Here is a 15,791-nt window from a genome sequence, read left to right as displayed (position 1 = left end):
TCACAGAGACACCTTCCACTGTCCTGCCTGCACACACGCTCCATACCTCCACCTCCTGCAGCCAGTAAGAGTTCGGTGAACCAAATGCACAGATACATAACTACCAGACACGACTGCATATTATGGTCTAAGGATAAAATACGTAGGCACGCTTCAGTGCTTATTCCTAAAGCTTCATCAGCTTTTTCACTCCTCCTCTGCATTCTGTGCACCAGTTACATCAGCAAGTCCCACTTTCAGCCTGGTTATCCCCATTTTTTTTTCCTCCCCCTCCCTACATGACACTTTCCTTCTTCAAATCCAGCATCTAGGACAGGAAACTCTCCAAACTATCAGATAACAGGAGTGGCTTTTCAAAACTTGGAAGGTTTGACACATTTCTGAGCCTCTTAAGAATTGCCAAAATAAACAATGGACAAGGAGGTTTTAATTAAAATAATTCTGAAGTCTATGTAGTTTCTCCAAAACATTGCCTTCACCCCAAAGATCCTCCCCTCAAACAAGACCTTTTCCCCACAGATTTTGGGAGTATTGGCAGAGCAGGGGGAACCTAATGACCTGGAGCTGCCAGCTCGTATCTCAAAGCCGAGAGAAACTGCCTCCTCATTCTGACTTGCCTTAAAACAAGTCTTGCAAAAGGCTTAGCTTGCAGACAATGTCCACAAATGTATTTGAATGGACTCAACAAGCCAGCATTGCCCCCTTTGTAGGATTTTAGGACCGGAGCCCCAATCTCCGTACAGACAGGTTCCCCTGTCCTTGGCACGTTCCCACCATTGAGACCTTGCACCTGCTCCAGTGCTCGCGTGGCTCCTCCTGGAGCCAATTCAACTTATTAAAAAGAATTAATGCAGAAAGTGAAAGGAGAGGAGGTGTTCTGCTGCGTTTTCACATTGGGCTACTTAAGTTTAGTGAGCACCAGCACTTGTAACAAAAGCGTTTGGGACAGGATCCAACTATATGTGGCTTTCTTGTATTTCTTTAAATTGGTTTTGGAAAGCAAGAGAGAATAACCAAAAAAAAGTTTAGAAAGAAGGTGAAATAACCTTGGAGGGAGGACATTACATTATGCCATGTGAACCAGAATGGTTTCCCCAGCACAAATATATGCCAGCACACATTCTTCAAGTTAACTAATAAACTGAAGAGCCATAAAATAGAATTACTTGCGCTACACTTTTACACACTATAGCTGGTAATTCTGCAGCTTTAATTCCATCTTTGAACTATCAGTTATATTGACAAATAACAGCGGCAGCAGTGCATTATTACAAAAAGGAGTAAACAAATGACCTCTATCTAACTTTATTAAGGTAATAAAAGGCAGATTTTTTTTTTTTTTTTAAAACTTTCTTCAAAGAGAGTTTTATAGCTAACCACCAGCAGGGTGTGGACTGAAGCTAAAAACTTTGAAATAGGTCCCTGTGAAATCTGAAACCAAAATACAGCAAAGGTCACCCTTCTGCGAAGAACCGTCTGGTCTGCATGCATGCTATAAGCAGAGCTCTGTTAGCTCCGCCGCAGTAATAACCTCACTCAACTCGCCCCCTGGGAACAGCAGCAACATCGGGTTTCTACTACAAAGATAAATTTCCTACACACAATACCCGTTACTATACATTTGCAGCATGTTTGATAGCAGCCAGACTCTCCTGTTACATGGCATACCTCAAGCTATTTTTTTCTTGTTAAAGGCTAGCCCAGGTTATAAATATGACTCCGTGACTCCAACTCCCACCTTTAGCTAATTCATTTTAGTCAATGTTTCGCAGACAGTAGAGAGTCTTATGCAAAGTATTAGCCAACATTAAGAGAAAAGGAGGCGATGCCTTTTATTTATTTATTTTTAACCCAAAGGAGACTATTGGAACCCTTTTCAGCAAGGAAACATAGTGAATTTTTCCATCAGAGATGGTATCAAACCCAAGTATGGAGACAATCACACCACTGTGCTGTGGTCTGCCTTGTTGGGCTGGCCCCGGGATGGCCGGGTGATTTTGGGCTGCTGCTGGCTTCGCCTATGGAGCCGGAGCAGCCCCGACCAGGCACTCGCACCTCCAAGCACTGAGCTCTCCCTTCCCTTGGCTCAAGTTGCATCCTAGGTGCTTGCCAACTGAGGGAAGATTTGGCAATCTTTGCAGCTCAGCAAGGATTTCACAAAGGGTATGACTGGAAGGCTAACTGCCCTTGCTGGAGGACACTTCTCTGGCAGCACTGCACACCCGCCGGTGGCCACGCCAGGTCCATCGCAGGGAACAGCGCCTTGACCCAGGCGGTCGCAAACCTTCAGGTTTAAGATATTTTGAAGGAAAAATGTTGCCACCTGGCAGTAAATTAAGTCATTAGACTTGATTAGAAGCACTGACACACAGTGACAGCCTCACATTAGGAACAACAAGAACAAACATTTTCTGCTGATCTGACAGCAAAAATTGCCATTTGGAAAGAGGCAGTGGTTGAGTAAAATCAAGCAGTCCTTCTGGTCTAGCCCTTATTGAGCTGTCATCTCAGGGCATGTAAAATCACAGGCACTGCTGTTTAAAAACATCTAAGCTTGAGCAAACAAACACACTGGAAGCACAACATACATCCAAACCCGCATCTGAAGAGGAAGCAGCGTTTCAGTTTCCCCCCAGAGCTTGGCACACAGGAAAGCATCTGATGCAAAGAGGGAACCCACGCTGCCCCTCTGCCGCCTCAGGGCGAATTATCCAGGTACCTCTAAGTACCACCTCCTGGTGTTTTACAGCTTAAACGTTTTATGTAGTTAAACAGAATTGTCTTGAGTTCACATGTTTTAATCAGGAAGCTCCCTGGACCCATTTCAAGGCACAAACTTTTCTTTTTCTTTATAAACTAACCTGGTTTTGAGCACAGACTCACTCACGTTAGTGCTTTACAGATGTATTCAATCTCTTAGCACACTGCAAAATTATTTAAACAACGTTTGAAATAGAGGAGAAAAGGAGGGGGAGAACCTGACTGCCAGACCACTAGGACTGTTTTTTGTGTGTGTGTTTTTTTTAATTATGGATTTTTAAATCCCACAAGTTTCAAAGTATTTGCAAAATCCTCTGCATGTTTCTTCTATTTTTCTTTTTTTTTTTTTTTTTCTTTCCTCAATACTGGTACAAGACCCGTGATTTTGATTATCTTGATAACGAACAAGCCAACTCTATAAAACGGGCTTTGCTGGTTACAGGCTTATTTTGCTTTAGAAATCATTGCTCTGCCCATTATTAAGGCACGTCTCACAACTTCCTTTTTCTCCCTCAGCTGCTCAGGATTAAGTCTTTGCAATGAAAATATTTATGAAAATTTTACTGAAAGATCTACTTTGGACACTTCGTCTTAGGAGACGGAGCACTCTGTTCCAAATCATGCACACGAGAGGTGTCTGCCAAGCGCTCCAGCTGTGTCCCTCCAGTCCTTAAGCCATTTAACACAGAACACGCACGTGTCCTTTGCATGCCAAGTCAGCTATGCGTCAAAGACAAATAGCTCTGAATACTCAACTTGTAACAATCGGCACGCCAACAAGAAACCTAATTTGTATTTGGTAGTATGTACATTGAATGGAATTGGGGGAAAAAAAAACAATGCATGTATATATATTCTTTCATAACATTGAGAATTTAAGGAATAAGTAAAATACACAGCCTTTGGCATGAAAATATACAGTTTGCCCTAGGAGACAACAGCTCCCATTTACTAAATGAGTTGAAGATCATGAACATCTCTGCTTTCTGCCTTCTAGCCTGACAGCTGGGCCAGAAAAAAAAAAATTAATTGTTTTGAATCTCTAGAAGAGTCTTGCCTTTGCATATACTTTTAGACAAGCATGCATTTAAAGCAAGCTGCCATTCGAAGCCAAAAATTCCACAGATTAACTGCGAACATTACAAAGACTTAAGACTCCTCAACTTGGCATTTAGTACAATACTTCATATGCAATCAAGATCTGAAACATGATGATAGGCTTGCGGGCACTGCCACATTTTAATCACGATAACAGAAATATTTCACTAGGTATTCATTTATTATGGCAGTTATATTATATCACAGGGGCTAATGTTGAACTCAGTTAACATGGGAGTGCCAGCTGTTAATTTGATATAGAAACCAGCTTCTCGCACCCTAAGTTTCACAACCACCATAAAAATTGCAGATAATACAACTGAAAACAACCATAAGAGGATACATGATCTTTCCCTCCACAGAGTACTACACATCACGAAATCTCAAAGTTTGAATGTTCTAACAATTAACTTTTTTAGTCTGGTTTTGGGGTTTTAGGATGCACAGTGAACAACAGTAGGTTGTCTGGTATGTAGCAAAGATTGGTGTATTAAAGGCATGCCAGAGTAACTAACTGGCTTAGATCACGTTTTACTCCTGTTTTAGCATCATCCAGGAGCCTGGAAAAATGACTGTGCAATCCATAAGCACTCCTGCAAACAGCTGTGTATTTGTGTCAGGAAAATACACAGGTACTTTGCCATGCCACCACCTGTGTGTCACCATGCTTGGCTCTCGACAGAGCTAGACATGCTGTCTGGTATCATTCACTCTCTCCACCTCCAAAGCTTGTTTTCAGTTTTGTCTATTTTTTCATATTTTAGGCTTAAGGTTGCCTCTGCTAAGTGTCTGCTAGATCTGAAGCATCTGAGCCAAAACACTTCAACTCTTCCTGACACAAGGGCTCATAAGTATGCTTTCCAATGCTATAGTTTAATTTTCACGTTTAAATCCAGGATATTTTCTTTGGAAAGCACTACTTTGCTTTCAAATACTTGACTCTGTGGCCTTAGTGATGTTCTTTCTAAGTACAGAGCTTTTTGTACATATATCTATAAAGACTGAAATGGGGGTGAGACATCGCTGCTGATTCTTGAGCTGGGCACAGTCGGAAGGGCTGAAAAGCAGCCTGCAATGTCTTCACCCAACCTGTGTTTTGGAAAAGAAAAAAGACTGGCCAACAAACTTCACCCAAAAGACCTGAACTCTGCCTCCTGAGGTCATCCTTTGCTCAGGGTGTGTTGGTGAGGGAGACCTGGAATGGACAAAAGCCCCCCCAGCACACACACCTTCGTGCGGGTTGCTGAGGAAGTGCTGGGATGCTGGGTTATATGAAACAATGTGCTTTCATACCAGCCATCTCTGAACACAGCAACTTGAAATTTCCACTGATCTAAAATGATTTGAGTTTCACAGACAAGGTCAGTACCAAATGGATGCCACAGGCTTCAGACAAGACCCCTAGAACTGTTACGAAAGCCTTTCTTCACCCAAAGCCAGCCTATGCTTGGAGGGAAAGAAACAAAATGTTCAAGATACATTTCACCTTTCTTGTTTTTTCTAAATTAGCACAATAAAGCAAACTAGGCAATAAGCAAGGCTTTCTATTTTGCACCCATGAGGAATGCACAGGAGGGCTTTGCTGTGCGGTACACACCTGTGCATCCGCAAACACAAGAAGATGCAGATCCAACTGGCCTCTGAAGAATATCACATGTAGTGCAACAGGTACAGATGACGTGCACAGCAATGCTTATTTTCTGCAAGAATAAAAAACGTAACATCTTCCTGGGCAACCTGGGTAGCCTTGCTTGAGCAGATGACCTCCCAAGGTCCCTCGCAACCTAAACCACCCCATGATTCTGTGATAATACAGTTAAATATATGCAACAACAAAAATCTTAAGACAAATTATTGTGGGTATACAAGAAGATAGCAAGCACAAGTTCTCACAGTGATTTAACAAAATCTTCTCACTTGGGCCAACAGAGTCCAGCTCCTGGCTGCAGTGCCAGCACCACGCTGAAGACTCATTCAAAGCAGCACAGCAACAGTAAGAGAAGCTGCGACGGGACAGCAATTTAACTCCATGGTACTCAAGATTGCCACGTCTTTCAGCTGGAGAAGTAACTCAGGAGGTGCTGGCTGTGTGGGGGCACAGGGATTTTCCCAGCTGTTAGCCATCGGGTCAAGCAAATGCCAAACAGACCCAGCAGTTAGCACGTTCACTGAACCCCATCCCAAGCTGCCAGCTCACCGCACAGCTCCCTGCTGCTTTGAAGTCACCAGGATTTTAACACATTAAACAACACAAGGCAAGGAAAGAGTTTCTTCCCAGCCAAGACCAGAGCAGTTTAAGAGACTGGAACACTGAATGGGGCTATTATACTATTTCCTTAATTAGCACTTTGTACCAGCTGATTGCATCCTTGTTAAGAAGAGTTTACATTATTACCCTTTGAATGACTTTAAATATAATAATGAATCTTATATGCTCCCAGAGTCCTGGCTAAATAATTGCCCACGTCACATCAGCTAAACCGTGAAGATGCCAGCTATAAGAAAAACAAGAATCATCAGAAGGAGCCTTCCTTCAGAAACTTTTCAAGGAATCCTAAGAAAACCTCAACTTTTTAGTAGAAATTATTTTCCATTTTACCGATGATGGAAGGAAAAAAAAACCCTCCACTGTAGCCTGGACTGAAAGCAAGCTATAATTGAAGACACTTCCATATCTGACCAAATTTATTAATGCAATTAAAAATTGGTTTGTCTTAACTAACAATCCAGATCAAGAGCTATCCACGAAACCACCATGTACTTGTCAGGATGAATTTAGAAGAAACACCTCCAATTCTCACTTGTGACTACAATGAGTTGTTACCTCGCACTGGGAAAAGAACAAGAAGTGCTTCCCCACGTGCCACTTGTTTCAAAGTTAATGTAGGAACTAACCCTGTTCACCATATAATTTAACACTAACACAACAAATAAGTTATGGCTTGCTCCCTAAGGGTCAAGTAGCTTTCATTCATCTTCTTGCACCAAAAAACGCTACATAAAAGACACTGCCCCCGGGAACCATAAGATGCCATACCACCGCCTCTTCTCCTAACGCAGCCACCAGCATTTCAAAACATAGCTTGAGGAAAAGCCTGTGATGTAACAGGAAGCAATGCTATTAAATCCTATAGATTGCATTCTTCTGGGTCGATACCAAAACAATGACCTACTCGGTTTCTGAAACACCAACACTGAGAAATCGCAGAATTGATCTATGGGAGAACTAACAGCCAGAGGTTGCTATGGCCACTACAGTTACAGGACGTTTTAAAAAATAATTTTATTTCCCTCCTGTTTAAAAAAGCTAGCTAGGCCTACTTTATGCACCAGCTCAAGGTCACACTCGGGTTCTTTCCCTAAATCATTATTTCTTTTAAGAGCTGTAATTGCAGTGCCGCCAGCCGCAGAGCAGGCTGTTAGGGAGGTTTGCTGCAGGTTTAACCAGCAGCAGGAATTTTCACGATGCACCCCAGTGATCACCAACATCTCCAGCACCAGACCAGGCAGGGACAAGCCCAGCAGGGCCAGGGGACCCATTCCAGTTGGCACCCCAGCTCTTCCCAGCTGCAGGGGGCAGGCAGAGGCACTGCAGCGTGCAGCCCTGCTCCTGCCCCACTGCTCCAGGAGCACTGCAGCGGGTGGGGAACGCACCGCCTGCACCCTGCCCTGCAGGATACACCACGGCATCACCCCCAAATCTTTGTTTCCTTAAATAAAAACACCAGCTGTGCTGATCCTCAGGTAAGAGTCAAGGATAATGAGCGATTTAACCAAGACTCCATCTGATGGCCAAGGAGTAAGGACGTGCTCAGTCATCACCGCCGTGCGGTAACCCCAACCACCGAGCACTCGGTCCCTCAAGAGCCCCTGCTTTGGGCTTCATGTTCTCCCACTGAAAACTACGCACAAGTTATAATTTGTCCTGAAAAAACAGAAATGTTCTAAAGCTGAGGACGTGAAGACTCGTAAAGCTAAAACCAGTATCCGCTATTAACGAGTGGGCAAACAAATTAAGGAGCTCGTGCTCTCCTTTCTCAAAGCAGCACCTGCCAGCCCTTTTGGCACCAGCCCAGGAGCCGGCCGCATTCCCAGACCCACACCTGCTCTCCTCGCCAAGCCCTGGGCAGCGCTGCAGCAGGCTGCAAGGACTCACCTGGGGTTTTTGGCCACGCCGCCGCAACGCCTGGGTGTGCAGAACACCTCCACCGAGAGCTCGCTGGTGCAAAATGTCCCGGCAACCCCAGGCACAAAGTAAGCCTTGTACCTCCAAAGCCACCACCGCTGGTGGCAGCGCGGCACCAGCCACCTGTGTCTGGAGCAGGAGGAAACCTGAAGTCCCCCCGGTCACATCGAAGCCCAGCGGCTGAGGTCACATTTAGCAGCTTCACTCCTCAGGTCCCAAAGCCGATTTAAGCAACAGCTTATCCAGCACAATAAGTAATTTGGCAATTTCATACCTTGATTCTTTTAGAACCCTTGGCCGATTATTTTTTTTGCTCATTCATTGCCACCGATTCTGTTTGAAAACTTAGCTCCTTCTAGGAGTGCTGCCCAGATGAGGCTCAATCCTGCTCCTTTTTCCCTCTGCTCACAATCACATCACCACCCTCAAGACAGCCCCGTACCCCTGGATGAAGGGCAAGCTGCTGGTGCGGGCTCAACTGCAAGATAAGGATGCTCAGAAGACCAAACCACAAGCCATTACCTCTACTAGCAGCAGTGGTGCTGGCTGTTTTTCAAGTCAGTTCCTCGCTCATTTCCCCGTACCACTGCAAGGCTTCCCCACTGAAACTGTGTCCTTTGGTAATGCAGACACTGCCTAGCTGCCAGACCACCCTCGTGTCTGGAACAAACACTGGTTTATATAATAAAAACTCATTTAAAAATTCAAGGTGGTTTTAACGCGAGAAGAGGACTCAGTCTTGGGACTGAGACCAAACTCCCCAAAGGAGTTCCCATTGCAACGTTGTTACCGAAGTTCAAGACACAAACATTGATATTTGTTGTGACCACCACACACACACACACACACAGAGCAATACACAGAGCCAAAACACCAAACTCTTCCCAAAAGGGGCTGCGTGGCTGGGGCTGCTCCTTGGGGAGACAGCAGAGGAGAAGGGGGACAGGTACTGGTGGTGTCAGGGCAGGTACTGGTGGCACTGGGGGTTGTGCCACTGGCAGCCCAGCAAATCCACGATGGGAACGCATTGAAATTGAGCTCCCGGGCTGCCCGCACCACTACAAGCAGCAAAGGTGGAGCTGGACGTGTATGAGCATTTCCAAAGCCCGGCTCTCACGGAGCACGCAGATTCTCAGCGGTTTTCTCAGCCCCATGCGGCCGGGCCCCGTGCTTACGGCCGGCCCTAATTGCAATCAGCCCCCCGGCTTTTTGGGGTCAGCGTCTCCAAACCCAGGCGCGCTGCTCCGCGCCCCGTCCTTTCCACAGCCGCACCGGAGCCAGCAGCCAAGGAGGCAGCACCGCAGCACCCCCGGGGACTCCCAAGCGTGCAGAGACGCCCCAGCAGAGAGAAAATAAAGGGGAAAAAGGGATGGGGGCGGCCACCCGCCGGGGGGTTTGGGGGAAAGCGAGGCAGCGAAACGCCGCGCACTCACCGCTGCGCTCCGGCCAGGCGGGTGGGGGTGCGGTGAGTCCGGCACCAGGGTGCGGGGGTGCAAAAAGGGGGTGCAAAGGGGGTGAAAAAGGGGTGCAAAGGGGGGGGGGTCCTCGCCGTGCCCCCGGGCGCGCAGCAGCAGCCGCCCCGCAGCCTTTGTGCGCCGCCGCGCGGCCCCGCCGGGCTGCACGCGCTGCTTGCACGCGCACGGCGCCAACTGCACCCCCCCAACACACACACACCCCATACACACCCCCATACCCCATACACACACACATACCCCATACACACACCCGGGAGCCCCCCCGTTTAGGTCCTGTCCCCCCCCAACCCCAAGCCCGGCCCCACGGCGCATCCCCAGCGCATCCCGCCCGCCCCACTGCGCCCTCGGCGGGGCCTGGAGGGGACATTTTGGGACCCCCCCTACCCTCAAATCCCCCCTCCCCGACCCCCATCACGGGCACGGCAGCGTTACCTCGGCGGCCCCGCTGCTCACTCCATCCCTTCCCTTCCCTCCTCGCCTCTCCGCCCCGCCGCGGGCACGGCCGGGGAGGGGCAGGGGGCAGGGCCGGGGAGGGGACGGGATGGGGGAGGGCCTGGGGAGGGGGGGGGGGGGCGGTGCACGATGTGGCAGGAAGGGACACCTGGGCTCCTCCTCCTTCCCCCGGTGGAGCACTATCTGGCAGCGGCCGCCTCCAGGCTGAGTCTGGGGGGGGGCTGCGAGGGGCTGGGGCTGCGAGGAGGAGGAGGAGGAGGAGGAGGATGAAGAGGAGGAGGAGGAAGGAGAGGAGGAGGAAGAGGAGGCCCCGCCCGCCTCCCTCCATTGTTGTTCCCGCCCGGAGAGGAGGGGAGGGACCTGGTTCCCCCCCCCCGCTGTGCTGCAGTGTGTGCGCAACATGCAAATCGCTTTTTTTTTTTCTTTTTTTTTTTTTTTTTTTCAATAGCCGGCCACGCGGCTGGACTCTGCGGCTGCAGTCGCTCCTGCGCTGCTCCCTGTGCGGCGTTACGGGGGTTTGGGGTTTGGGGTTTGGGGTTGGCTGGCACACCCCTGACCAGCCCTTTGAATTCGCAGAAGCACGTCTCAGTGCATGCATAAAGCCCTGGGTGATATGCATGCATGCCTGGAAAAAAATATTAATAAATCCCATGCCATAATAATAATAATGTTAAGAGCCTGTAATTATATTTGGAATCGTTTTTAAGATTCAAAAGTTGTGCAAAATGAGCTTGGAGGGCTTAAAAGTTCCCTTTGAGACCTGACAGCAGTGCTTGCAGGTGTAAAGCCGCTCACACAACCGGCTTTGTGTGGTTTCGGGGACAGAACCTTGTAATTCGGCAACCTGCTGGCTTTGGAAGGGCTCCTTGGGGACTGCGATGGCAGGGACACGATTGGGATGCAGCAAGGGCAGGGCGAGGGCTGTGTGCGCCCGGGGCCTTTGGTGGGAGCCAGCAGGGAGGCACCAGCCCCGCTGGCTGTGCTACCACGTCACCGTGAGCCCCAGGTCCCTCGGGAGCTACAGAGGGCCTCAGAGACACAACTGCTCGAGGCTCCGAGCTGCCCAGCCCTGGGGTGTGCAAGGAGGACGTGTTTTAGCTTTGCAAATTTCTACTTACAGCTGAGATGGCCCCGGCTGGCAGGACCAGTGCTCTGGGAACCCGTAGGTGCCGGCCAGTAATAATGGGATGAGGTGGAGCAGCACCTGTTATTTAGTGCAGGACCTCTAACCATCTGGCAGCCGTGGGGAATTAAAGCTTACCTTGGGCACGGGAGGAGCGGGTGCGTTCACACACACACACCCCTACCTGCATGTGCAGTGTGCTGAGGCAATCGGCTTCCTCGTGCGTGGTTATTCGCTGCAACGCTCGTTTTTGCCTTGCAGGAAGAAAAATAATAATACAGCTGTATCATGTTTTGGTAAGCTTTCAATCTGAAAATCCAAGGAATGCCACGATGCAGTTGTGGTTTTGGAAGTGAGGGTGGTGCCGCGGTGAGGATCGGGAACTCCCTCCAGCCACTGACCAATTTCGGCTGGAAATCAGAGGGGAGTTGTCAACCCTCAGAGCGATCAGGCTCAGCCTTCCCCAGGAGGGTATCGGGAATGGAAAAACCTCGCTGCTTTGGAGATAAAGTTTATTAAAGCCATGACAAGAGGCTCTGTCTGCTCAGCACACATGATGTCTGGGGAGGCTGATTTGAGTGCTGAGGGGCTGTGTGACATTGATCACACACCTGGAAATCTGAATTTCAGAGGCACCGCTTGCCCCAGCAGAATGCTTTCAGACATGTAAAGATGCCTCGTGTGTTTATTGCAGGGCAAGTTCTCTTCTCCTGGGCATGTGGCTAAGTTTTCCCATTACTCTAGTCCTGAAAAGCTGATGGAGATGACAAATTCCCACAATTCAGACCGTGAATGGATTACAAGCAGGACCAAGAAGAAACATTCCTGCACAGGAGAGACTTTTCCCATCAGTTCTGGAGGTTTTGTTCCTTCGGAGTGGCTACTGGGTGCTGCTGAGCTCGGCCCAGTCCCGTTGGACAGGTCTCGATGCCAAGACTCCTGGGGTGCCTGGGTGCTGCTGCCAAGGTGCCCATCAGTCTGCAGATAAGCAACAGGTAGTGCAGCGAGGGCAGGTAGCAGCCAGGACAGATCCACTGGGGTCAGACCGGAGCTCTGGATTAAAAAATGCACTTTAACGAGTGAGCCCAAGCCCACAGAAAGCTACTGTGACATTGTGTTTTTGGAGAGTGGGTCCTCAGAAGGAATTAGGGCTGTGCTCCTCTCTCTGGACTTTGTGCCCTTGTCCCTGTTTGCAGTGCCAATGAAGCCCTCTCTCTGCACATTTCCTGCATCCAGCTAAATACTTTCCAAAACAGACAAACAAACAAAAAACCACCACAGAACTACATACAACAGATAACGTGTCTCCTTCCTGGGGGCCCGATCCAGCAGACGCACTTTGCCACTTACACGGTCCTGCAGCCTTTTCACCCTCCATAAAGCCATGTGTCTAATCAGGGGACCGAGCTGAGCTACTCGTTAGAATCTTGGCCAAACCACAAACATTTGTTTCCTTGCTTTATGCCAAACTCCGAGAAGGGAGGAGGGAGTGGCACGAAGCTCATGTTAATGAGTTCTTCGTTCCCCACAGAGAGATAATCAGAGCACTGCTCAGAGATTCATCAACATTTTTTATTAGCACTTTAATGACCTACATTTTTTTTTTATTTTTATTTTTTAGGGAGTTACTTCAGCTAAGAGCTAGATAATTCCTCGTGCAGCTGTGGTTTAGGAAGCAGCTCAGGGGACATGCAAGTCAAATTACTTGAGCTCTAGTTAAAAAAAATAATATATATATATATACACCACAAGGTTTCCTGGGTGCCTCCTTTTCCAATCAAGGGCGCTATGTCCTCAATCTCTCACTCCTGGGTTGTGTGGGGTTTTGAGGTTTCTCCTGCACTCTTTGCAGCCTGGAGAGCCATGCGGTGAAGCACCAGCCCCTAATGGCACTGCACGTTTGCCATGGATGAGGGACTGTCACTCCTTGCTCCAGGGACCACTGCACCTTCAGTCGGCCAAAATGAGGATCAAAGGTGCTGAATGCTGAGGGCTGGAGCCTTCTACCCATTGCTGCGGGGTGAGCCCCAAGCCAAGGTGCCCAGGAGACCTGCCTCGGCCACCTATCCATAGGTTACGGTGAGAGCCGACGGGTGGGGAGCACTCTCACGGCCCTGGGGGAGGCTGCTCAGAAATTACACAAAGTTTGGCATTTGCAGCTGCTTTCTCAAGGAGGCTTTCACAGCAAGAGCGTCGCCATCTCACCCTCCTGCTTCCCATGGCGTAATTCAGGGCTTTGATTTTGCTTTTATGAAACTCGGGGCATTTTGCAGCCCCCCTGCCCGCAGAAGCATCCCTCATCCCCCAGCAGACCTCCAAGGCAGCAGGGGTGGTTGCTCTGGGGTCCCTTTGGTTGGAAAGGGAGAGAGCTGCCGGCCTTGCGCTGTCATTGAGGAGAGCTGCTCGCTGGAAATGGCCCTGCAGCTTCTTCCCATGCCTCCCCCGCTCCCCAGCGGCCAGATTTCCTTCTGGTCTTCTGGAGAGAGCTGTGAGAATATATACATTAAAGGCAGGCAGGCAGGCCAGTGCTGCAGGATAGCTGGGGTTATGAGAGTATAATAAAGGAATACTATGTACTTTTTCCTGAATCGAGCCCCAAGTGTTTCCTGTCAAACCTCAGCACAATGGGACACAAATGTCCAGTTCATTACGTTCACATTTCCTCCAAACCACAGTCTCTTTCCTTCAAACACAGAGGACAGGAAAGGATGCTCTCTGCCCCCACTCGTGTTTCTCGACCGACTTTATGTCATGTGAGAAGGGATTGGAGGCTTTCGGCAGTCGCTGCGTTCAGTGGGTTGTCTCCCTTCAATCCACACTGCCTTGGGATGCGAGAGGTGTAAATATGGAAGGATCCCTTTGAAATCAAAGAGAGCTTTGCTGGGGGATAATCAGCATGAATGGAAGCGAAATGAGGTCCGTGGGGAATAAAATGCTAATGTCTGGGGAAAAAAAAAATCAAGATTCACAGCACTAGTCCAGAAGAATGGTAGCTCATATCATATTAAAAAAAACATAGTTCTCATTTCCTCCTTATCCCTGCAGGACAGGAAAGAACATCCTGCTCTTTTAATATGAGCAAAATACGAGTTATTTTTGGAAGAAAAAAAAAAATCACGCTCAGAGCACGGTTTTCAAAAGACTTTCTCTAATCTGTGATTCTGATGATGCCTGTGGAGCACAGCACATCCTTCTGCAGCAAGAAAGCCAGGTTTGTCGCCTCGGCACCGCTCACACTTGGGCAGAAGGCTTCTGCTGGTTGCGTGAGGAGCCAGCAGCTCCTTGCCGGCACATCGGCTGTGTCCCCAAGCCAGCTGCCCCCTCCCAGGGGGTGTGCTGGGGGCAGAGCTGCAGCCTGGCTGCTGAGGGAAAGCATGGGGACGTGTCAGGGCACAAGGTGATGGGCTGGAGGGTGAGTTTCAGGAGATTTCCAGCCCTGTGCTGGACTCCGGGCCAAGCTCCTACTTCTTTGTTACCTCCAGGTGCAGGACAAGGCTGGAGCCCTCCCTGCCCTCAGTGGTGACGGCTCTTTTGGCACCGTGCTTCTTGTTCTCACCATGGACCCACAGGGAAGAGAGTGCTGTCATCTCCTGGGCTGAAGTTTTGGGAGTTTAGAGCATAAAGTCAAACTCAGGGCCTTTGGGGCAAGCCGCTGCTTAGCGTGCCTGAGGGACCACTTGAAAGGACGGAGATGAAATCAGCCTCAGATTTGTTAATGTGCATAAACAACATTAATTCATGAATAATGTTTGATTCTGATTCTGCATGGGCAACTGTTACTCCCAATGCCCCTTTTGAAGCAAATAAGAGCGAAGAACATATCCTAGTACAACATCTAGTGATTAGGATAAACAAATTGTTAATCATTTACCACTGCAAGATTACCAAACTCCGAGTGCACTATAAAAAGAGCTTCAGTTTCCCTTTAAAAACCATTCAGCGAGAGTAAGATTCTAGCTCCTCTCTATGTCAAGGGCCCCAAATACCTAAGCAGACTCTGGGGAATGACCTCATCTGTACTTTCTGAGCGTGTTCCCAGGGATGCTAACGCTAGGAACGGCTGCCTGTCAGTGATGGAAAGCCAGGGTGCAGGAGCTCACCCCCCAGCACAGCAGGGGCCAGATGTGCTCGTGGGATGTGCCACCGGGATGCCCCAAACCCCAAAGGGCAGCACAGGTCAGCAGCACGCACCCCGAGCATCCTGGCACCGCCGAGAGCATGCTTAAAAAACCCACCCGGAGATATTCCTATGAAGTCAGTGGATTACTCATGCACTTAGAGCACTGATTTCCCTGGCGGGACAAACTGTGTTCCGTGGTTTCATCCACGAGGACGTGAGGCTGTTTCTGCTGACTGTCCCGGTTTGTTCCCAGACAGGAAGCGGAGCGGGGCGGCGTGGACCCACGGTCGGGTCTGTGCAAACAGCCGGTGGAAACTCACAGCACATCAGTCCCTGAGAGACGTGGATGGATGCGAGGGAAAAACCCGTGCTTGTCTGTGCCCGGCAAAGCCGGATCAATCTGCAGAACGTGTTTTAACCAGCTCCACGCCTGGCTCTTTCCCTGCTGCTGGCGCAGCGTGAAGTGCGACGTCAGGGCTTTGACCGGGGTGCCTGAACTCTCTGGGATTCTGCAGGGGAAAGATAAATGGTCACAGCCATTTCCCTATGGGAGATAAGGAAGCTGCGGGGGAGGAA

At 49.1% G+C, this 15,791-nt stretch overlaps 1 protein-coding gene across 4 annotated transcripts in view; it reads right to left on the bottom strand.

Annotated features, from left to right (window-relative positions):
* Positions 1-10,314, bottom strand: part of ADD3 (adducin 3) — a 98,225-nt gene extending 87,911 nt beyond the window's left edge. For 2 of the 4 annotated variants that reach the window (XM_027460909.3, XM_027460914.3), the window contains exon 1: positions 9,952-10,314. The gene's annotated coding sequence lies outside the window, so the exon portion shown is untranslated. The remainder of the gene's footprint in view (positions 1-9,951) is intronic. The other 2 variants (XM_027460911.3, XM_027460913.3) reach the window with 2 other exon arrangements.
* Positions 10,315-15,791: the final 5,477 nt, after the last annotated feature.

Source organism: Anas platyrhynchos, chromosome 6 (genome assembly GCF_047663525.1).
Source record: "Anas platyrhynchos isolate ZD024472 breed Pekin duck chromosome 6, IASCAAS_PekinDuck_T2T, whole genome shotgun sequence".
Lineage (NCBI taxonomy): Eukaryota > Metazoa > Chordata > Aves > Anseriformes > Anatidae > Anas > Anas platyrhynchos.
This window is presented reverse-complemented; position numbering and strand designations above follow the sequence as displayed.